The sequence below is a fragment of the Protobothrops mucrosquamatus genome, unplaced genomic scaffold (genome assembly GCF_001527695.2).
Source record: "Protobothrops mucrosquamatus isolate PMUCROS unplaced genomic scaffold, P.Mucros_1.0 scaffold1808, whole genome shotgun sequence".
In the NCBI taxonomy this organism is placed as follows: Eukaryota; Metazoa; Chordata; class Lepidosauria; order Squamata; family Viperidae; genus Protobothrops; species Protobothrops mucrosquamatus.
Window position 1 is genome coordinate 1 of NW_015387945.1, and position 9,592 is coordinate 9,592.

Consider the following 9,592-nt stretch of genomic DNA (forward strand, 5'->3'; position numbering starts at 1 on the left):
AGCCAAGGTGATCTAAGCCTTCTTTAGGCTGGGTTTCGTTCCGGATGGCGTTGCGTGCGCGTCTGGCTCACCACCAGGCAGATGCCATTGAAAAGGGAGCGTCACTGATGAACGCTGGGTGAGAATTCTGCTCGGCGAACATTTAGCCTAGCATCCAGCCAGTCCCAGACAAGAGTGCCAAAACGTCTCTTGAAGGCTGCAAATACTTGGCTTTCCCGCCAGTACCTCTCGTCCCAACTTTGCAAAACGAAAATCCTTTCGAATGCAAAAGTTACTGGGGTCAGTGAGCTTAAGAGAACAGAACTAATGGCTTGTTGTGTTGAGTGTTCTTCTTTCTGATGATTGAAGGGGGGGGGGGTCACAATGTGTAAGTGGCTTTAACGTTGTCCCTAAGTGATGGCATGCATTTAGTTCTTGCGATCTCAAGTAAAACATTGTACAGTGTGAAATAGAACATTCGTGCTGAATTCCCAGTTGCAGAGTTTTTGTCCACCTTTGCTTCCAGGTAAGGTATTATTTCAACTGGAGATAAGAATCTGTACTTCATATTTACAAACCAACCAACCCTTGTAATGAAGGTAGACGAAGGGATTAAGCAATCAAGTAGGCAAGGCCCAGGAGTTTCATTTGAATTTTGTTCACTTCATTGCAGCTTACGTAAAAGGAAACTTTCATCAAAATGCTGCTATTGTTTCCCCTTTCAACAATCTAGTCCGCCCTTCTGAATGAAAGCAGAAGGATGGTAGATTTATAGACCTGCTCTCCCTACAGCTATAGGGTTGGAAGTTGAAACAACATATGGACAGAACACTGTTTGGAATGTGTAGGCATGGGGGACAATACATTTCTTTAGCAGAGTTTTGGTAGTTGGGCACAATGCCCCGATTAGTCTGGCTTTGGGATCAGGGAGAAAGCCTTGGGCTGCTGTTTGCATCTTTTCTGTCGGTCACCTGCTCCTAATGGCTTTTTCTGTTTTCTTTTTGCAGCAATACTGAAAGCAACACTGTGTAGAGAACCTCAGTACCTCATTGTCCCAGGCTCCGATGCAGCAGAAGAGCACCAGAATCGTCTGATTTAACATGCACCTATTCTCTTCAAGCCTCATTGCAAAGGAAGTTGGATCTTTCTAACCACCTTCTCTCCCTGTTTGTTTATGAAACAAAAGACTGGTGGTTTTGATTCTTTTTTTTTTTTTTAAAAAAGTGCAATTATGTAAATACATTCTAGGGGCCATGGTTTATCTGCTGTCGTACAGCAGTTTATGGTACCCTCTGACTCTTGAACAACCAATGAAAGGCTTCTTCTCTGAATCTAGTGGCAGCTGGAGATCTGTTGGGTTTCCAACTTAATGTCTGTCAATAAGGGCAGGAGTGAAATAAAAACTCGATGCTTCCTTTTTCTGAATGGGAAGGGGACTATTTGAACGTCAGAATTAGACTTTATTTGTGTAACTTGAGCTGCCTATGGGAACAAATATGAAGACTTATTTTTGTGCAAGTCTCCTTAATGTAAGAGGAAAGATTTATAGAAAATTGCTTATTAACTCTATCAGATAGAAAGTTTGAGAACTTACCCAACCTAGACAAATTTCTTAACGTTTTGTACTAAGGAAGCATAGAGCTGTTTATCTTAAATGTGGTGTTGAGGATTTTGTTTGCTTGTTTATTTCGGGTCTGGTGTGAAGGTTCATTTATCTAAAAAAAAAACGGAAAAAACTGAAGTTTTATTTTTAATGTATTGAAGGTATTTTTGTATGCACTTGCTAGATTTATTGACTTGCTTATATGCAGTTTTTAAAGAGTATCCTATTTTATGTAAATCAACTTTATAAATAAAATCTATTTATAATAGCCTGTGTTTCCATAAATGTCAACTTCTGTTTTCAGGGTTTGTGCTAAGGCCATAGAGAAATACTTTCTACATTTCAGTTAATATAATTGCGGAATAGGTAACTAGACTGTTTATATTGTTATGTATTTTCAGTGCTTACAAGGCAAACTATTACCTCACATACAAAAGCTTTTTCACAATCTAGGATTTAAATATCTATCCTTATGTAATCAGTGGAATGGATCCTTTCATTTATTAATACATTATTTAAACTAATAATGATATTGCACTAAATCATAATTTCCTTAGTTTTGGTTTAAGGTTACCTGTGGATCAGGCCTTCGCAATTTGTGAATCATGATTTATGGCTTAGCATGTGTGAACCTGGTCATTATGCATTGCCTTGAAAACTTGACTAAAGCAAACTAAGACTTGGTATCTAATGTAATCTCGTCCATTGAGTTATCAAAAGGAATCTAATACATAAAAAATAGTTGGCTGGCTGATTTGGGCCAGACACACACTCAGCCTAACTCACCTCAGGATTTTTGTGTGGGAAAATGGGAGGAGTACTAAGCATGTTCACCCCTTTGAGTTATTTATAGAAATATTAAAGAGGTTTAAAAATAATAAAGCCAAAGCCAAAATAACTTGGGGTTTACTTCCTGTGATCAACATTTGGTACAACAGAATCTAGATTGTAACTGAAAGAGATAATCTTTCTTCATTTGATTTAAACCACCAGGAACAGCCAAAGTAATAGCTGAGGTACTGGATGGCAATAAAGTGAAGACTGGTGGGATCATGTTGTGGTACATGCTATTTTGCTGTTGTGGTTTGCTCAGGTTAAGTTCTATTAAAATTGGTTAACCACGGATGTCAGAATTTGCTTCATTCTTAACAAGAGAAAAAACATAAAAGGACTGATGAATATATGTTCCATGTATATCCTTAAGTTATTGGTTATTTAGAACCATTTCAAAGATACGCCTGGATTCCCAGTGTGACAAGTATCTTCTGGGCTCCTGTTTGAGTATTTAAAAATTCCTTTTCAGTTTGTAAAAATTCTCTTAAAGAAAGAAAAGAAACCCCTAACAATTTTAAACATATAATTTATTTTTGGGAAATGCAGATGTACACCCAGAGTAGGAGGAAACTTTAACAGCACCATTGTGATAAAGCTGCTGTCTATGCTTTGTGACCTTGTAATGTATGAAAGGGGTGGAATTTGTATCATGACAGTATGATGCTGACTTAGTTGTTTTGGTGAAAGTCTTTGATTCTGTAAATGCCTCTGTTGGGAAACAAAAATTTGAGTCTTGTGTGCAGAATAAGGAAGTAGCACATGGGCTTAAGGATACTCAGTAAGATATAAGTGATTCTTCCTAAGGGCTTCACTAATTTAAAAACAAATGGTTCAGGTTCACAAAAATAATACAGTGATATATTATGATGTGAGGAGTAGGGAATGTTTTTAAAAAAAATTAATATACTTTATGTTGAATATGTGTACAGTACTCCTTGACTTACAATGACAATTGAGCTCAAAATTTCTGTTTGTAAGTGAAACATTTGTTAAGTGAGTTTGCTCCCATTTTACAGTCTTTCTTACCACATTTAAGTGAATTACAGTAATTGTTAAATTAGTCAAACTATTGTTAAGTGAATCTGGCTTCCCCATTGACTTTGCTCGTCAGAATGTCGCAAAAGGGGATCACGTGATCCTGGGACCATCATAAATAATGAGTCAATTGCCAAGCATCTGAATTTTGATCACATGACCATGGGGATTCTACAACCGTTGTAAGTGTGAAAATTGGTCATAAGTCACTTTTTTCAGTGCCATTATGACTTTGAAGGTCACCAAACGAACTGTTGTAAGTCTAGAATTACCTGTATAGTTCAAATTGTCATGCTGGGTGGTTCGATTTTGTTAATGTATAATATGTGTGAATCCAACCTACATGTCTTGAGTCTTGAATGAAAACTTTTATTTGATTCACTGGTTCATCTGTCCAAGAAACTTTTTAAAAAAATACTTGTGAAATATCTTTACTGTAAAACAGAAGGCAGACATTGATCAGTTTTGCTGATAGGAACAGATAAAATAAGATAAGATAACCTTTATTGTCATTTTTTTACTGTGGGCACAACGGCACACATCAAAAATGAAATTTAGTTGCCCGCTCTCAAAGTGAAACATACATGACGCACACCTAAACATATTATATACAACATATGTATAAACCCACAACCCTACATATACATAACAAATAAATATTAAACACTGTCCATCTTGAATATATAACGGAAGGAGGAAGCTTGAGAGTTCACAAGGTTAATGCTGTATGGAATGAAACTGTGGCTGAATCTGGATGTTCTGTTCGGATACCACGAAGCCTCCTCCCAGAAGATAACAAGGAAAACAGGTCGTGAAGAGGATGTGTAGTGTCCCAAATAATCTTACGGACCTTGCTCAAGCAACGCTTCTGTGCTATGTCCTGGATGGGAGGGAGGGAACTGCCAATAATCTTTTCGGCCATTCTCACTACTCTGCACTGCCTTCCTGTCTGAAGCAGTGATGCTTCCAAACCAGACTGTGATGCTGTATGACAGGATGCTCTTGATCGTCCCCCTGTAGAAAGTGGTCAGGACAGGGGAAGGAAAATGCTGCTTTCATTATTCCTTGAGTCAAGTATACAATAAAAAGGAAGAATATCTGCATGGGAGAAAGAGACAACGGGGCTTCTCTCATCTACACAGCGGAATGCAACAAAATTTCATTTTAATGTATGCCGATTAGTGTACATTTAAAATGACAACAAAGTTATTATTCTATTCTAGAGCTGGAAGCTTTGGAAATCAAAACCAACCTTTTCTCCATAGTAACAAGCATCAGGCCTGTGACATGGGATTTATCTAAGAATGTATGGATTAATAGTCTGCCTCTTTTCTTCAAGTCACTATTATTTTTCTGTGTGATGTTGCACCACATAGAATTCATAGATTAGTTTCACTCGTGCTAAGTCGTGGTTTAACTGATTTAAAATTAAACTTCAGTAGAGAATTTTGTTAAATAAATTGGATTCACATGAAACATGACACTATCAGTCACAATTTACTGACCTAGGTCAATCAACCAAACAAATTATAGTATATTCAATGGAAAGTGTGAACCCAGTCATTATAGAGAGTGGACAATGTCCAGACTTCAAGGATGGAAGAGGAGACAGAAAGCTTTGAGCTGTGCCACTAAAATTACTAATACCCTGCTCAGGAAGTTGTTTTACAACACAGCCTTTGCTGAAAGCAAATTCATTAATACTGCTGTTACTTTTACTGACTTTTATTATAACTGACAGGGAGAAAAAAAATTGCAGAGAAAATGCCTTTAGCCAACAAGAAAGGGGATTATAGGATGAAGAAAAGTTTTTATGTATTGTCATTTTCTTGAGCCTCCCTGTCCTTTGGGGGAAAAGTAGAGGCGTAGTTCTTTTTTTTAATTCCATGTTGTTGTTGTTCACCCATTGTTGTCGATGAAGACCTTGACACCATGTGTTTTTTTAAATCACGTTAAGACTAGATATGGTGTATCCAAAGATGACTGATCAGGCCAATTTGGGCATAAAATGTTCTCGCTCATGTTAGACATGTGTAGGCACTGCAATTGTTGTGCTAGTGGCTCAACATAAGCAGCTCAAGCTTATGTTGTGTTTTAGCAGTGTGCCTTGCTTCGTAAGTTTGACAACCCTTGTAGATGAAGCCATGACAGCCCTTGTAGAGGAAGCCATGACAGGGCAGTTTTATGCCAGAATTGTCTCTATATCAAGTGACTTCAGGGAGTCCTCTATTGAGTCTTTGAAATATTTTTTCTGCTCTTCATGAGAGTGACTTCCAGCAGCGTTCCCCCCCCCCAAAAAAAGAGATGCTTGGATATACATTCTAGAAAAAACTTCAGCATTCTGGTACTTTGTCTTGTCATCTGATGACAAAGCCAAGTTATGTGGAAGAATTCAAAATAGAGAAGAACAGTAAGTACAAGAGCTTGTAGGCATTCAGTTTTGTTACTGAGTTGATTCCCTGATGTTCCCGCACAGTGCAGGGCAATCTACTGATCGTCTTTGCTATTCTGCAGTTAACCTCAGCAACAATAGTTACAAGTTCAGGAGAGGGCACTGCCAAGGTAATTACGGTAAATTGGTCCATTGGCTGTAGTTTCTGCTCTTTGTGATTTTGGGTTCTGTGTACAGTGCAAGAAGAGCAAGCTGGTACACGACTTCAGCCTTTTGGATGTTATAGTAAGACCAAAGTTGTCACAAGCTGTGGAGAATTTATCCATACTGATTTGCATCTCTGACTCTGAGCGAGCATTCAAGCCACAGTCATTAGCAAAGAGGCAGTCTCAGAACAGTTTCCTTCCTTTCCTTGAAGTCTCCTCAAGTTGAAGAGTTTCTCATGCACTCCTTACATGAGGCTGATTGCAACATCACTCTCAGAAAGGCATTATTCAATATGAAGTAAACATCATGCTGAACAATGTGGGTGCAAGCAGACAACCCTGTCCGATACCATTAATGAGTGCAAATTCCTTACAGGATTCCCTATCATCCAGCACCCTGGCTTTCATGCCATCATAGAACTATCATACCATCTGAATGAATGACAGCTGAACTTCAATATAATCCTCCACAAGTCTTGTAACAGTGTCAAAGATTTTGAGAGATCAAAAAAAGATGTAAAGTTCACAATTCTCTCCTGATATTTCTAAAAGTGTACAGCAAAAAAAAAAATCATGTCAGTAGTCCCGTTATCTTTATGGAAGCCACTCTGTGATTCTGGTAGGAGGCCCATCCCTACAGGAGTGGCCAGATGATTTAGCAAGACTTTTGCAAAGGTCCTTTTCTGCAAAGAAGAGCAGCAAGATTGTCACATACTCATTAATTGGCTTTCCTTTGGTAGAAGTGCATGTATCTTTAAGTTCCTGAGGAATGGATTCTTGCTTCCAGAAAGACTGGAGCAATTTGGTCAGTTTCTCTATAAGTAGAGGATCACTACTTTTGTAGATCTCAAGTAGGGCATCTGCCCTGGAGCTTTGCCACTGAATAGCGGCAGATCTTCAGAGCAGATGCCACACCTGCAGAGATCTACAAAGTCAGTAATCTGTAACTTCAGCTACTACAAGCTATTACCAAGGCTGTTGATGTTGACCTGGGGAATCTGTCTATTACGTCATCATTAATAGATGATGATTGGTTGAGGATGCTTTTAAGTGTTTAGTCCATTTCTGTAGAATCTCAGACTTCTCCATAATGAGAGTTGTAACATTTGTAATCAGGAGGGGGGGGGACTCCGGAAAACTAAGATCCAGGACCAAAGATAGTGTTAAGGGGATTCCCAGAACCGTTTTAAGTCATTACTGTCAGCATATCCCTGTATTTTGTCTGCCTTGGCACTCAGCCAGGCATCTTGTATTTTACAGTGTTTATTCTGGACTGTCCTGTGAGCACTGGTAAAGGCATTTTTCTTGGCAGCTGATGAAAAGTTGTCCTGATGGGCATGATGAAGTGATGCTTCTCAACAAGTAGAACCACCATCTCCTCACTGTTGTCATTGAACCAGTCATGCTGCTTATGGGTAGAAGGCCTTAGCAGTGCAGATAAAGGGAAAGTATTCCTGAAGTATGTCCAGTGTGCCTCAGCATTCCAACAAGGTATAGGTCACCAAGTTTGGTTTCAAAGTCTTCAGCCAGTGCTGAAGTTATACTAGGGTTGTTCAGTCTGGCCACATTGATTCTTTCCATAGCCTTGCTTCATTGTAGTTGCCTCTTGGATGTAATGCAGAGCTTCCTTTTGGAGACAATGAGCCTGTGATCTATCCTACAATCAGCACCACACTTGATCTTGGTCACTTTGACATCTTGCATGTCTTTTCCCCTGTCAATAAGATGCTTAGAGCAGGGGTCCATAAAGGAAGTCTTATTACAGATAAGTTTTGTTGGTGATAGGGGGGTAGTATACTGCAAAGGTCTGTATTAGGAGTAGGTTGTTACTGTTACACTTGCCCATCTATGTCTCCCAACGTCTCCCTGCCTGGCTGCAGACTGTATACCCTACTCTTGCATTAAAATTGCTGAACATGATCAACTTGTTAGTAGAGCATCTATTACTGATAGTAGGGCATGTTTTTCATCTTGTCTAGCTGGTCATTATAGGAGTGGAAAGTGGAAAGGAGAAAGGAGGAGAGGTTGTGGGTCTAGGGGGAGGAAGGAGAGGAAAGTGAATGAGGGGGGAGGCAAGGCGGGGACTGCCGAGCGTCTCCAAAAATGTACTGAGTAGGATTATCTTTTTTGCTTGTGTATGTAAATGCATCATATTGGTATTTGTTGTTTAATTACAAAAATTAATAAAAAAGTTTTTTTTTTAAAAAAGGATAGTTTGACTTCTGTTGTGGAAGTGAAAGCTGTAACAGAAGAGGACACTTGTCAATTAGCTTTATATTATTGGAATGAAAACCTGGGCATGTCCCTGAAGTAATGGGGCTTAATTTAAAAAAAAAATGTAGGTGAGATGTAGGTTACAGAAGTGCAAGTTGGATTAACTGGAACAGATATTCAAATAGAACATTTTTTTATATATCCCGGCCAGAGGTTGTGTCAGGTTGCGCTTCCCAGGTTAAGGTCAAATGTGGGTCAAAACCCAAATTACAAAGCTGGGGTTTCAGAGGGAATATTATCCAAATTCATAGAATTCAAATTTCTGGGTCAGTCCTGGTAACTATGATCAGAGCACCTCTCTCTTATCTGGTTGCAGGTGTATTTATGTCCCTGGATATTGAATTCATATCTCCATATTTCCGACAATTAACTGGCTATCTTCTTACAGGATAATCAATGTCACATGTATGAATGGCTATCTTTTCACAGTTTGAATCACTAGCTGAAATACACCAGAAATACAAAAAGGCACAGAGTTTATTCCATTGGTGGCTATTTGCTTATTAAACAAGCTTTTGCTTTCTCAAAAGGTAATTCTCACCTTAATATTTTCTTTATCTGGTTGACATATAAATCATATGTGTACATGGGCCAAATTTCTACTAGCGTCAACAAAAACTCAATATAGGGCATGGGGAAAAATTGCTTATTCAGGATTCAATAAAAATCAACACCAACAAACTAGCACAAGGAGCATCACATAGAGCCAGCTTGTTCTAGTGGTTAAGGCACCAGGCTGGAAACCAGGAGACTGTGAGTTCTAGTGTCACCTTAGGTATGAAAGTTGGCTGGGTGACTTTGGATCAGTCACTCTCTCAGCCCAACCCATCAGTCAGGGTTTGCTGTTGTGGGGAAAATAGGAGGAGGAAGGAGGATTACATATGCTTGCTGCCTTGAGTTATAAAAATAGAATAGAATAGAGCTGGAAGAGACCTTGGAGATCTTCTTGTCCAGCCCCCTGCTTGAGCAGGAGAACCTATACCATCTCAGACAAGTGACTGTCTAGTCTCTTCTTAAAAATCTCCAGTGATGGAGCGCCCACGATTTCTGAAGGCAAGCTGTTCCACTGGTTAATTGTCCTCACTGTCTGGAAGTTTCTCCTTAGTTCCAGGTTGCTTCTCTCTTTGTTTCTTGTCTTGCCCTCTGGTGCTTTGGAGAATAGTTTGATCCCCTCTTCTTGGTGGCAGCCCCTCAGATACTGGAATACTGCTATCATGTTGCCCCTATTTTTTCTTTCCTTTAGACTAGCCCAGGGGTAGGCAACCTTGG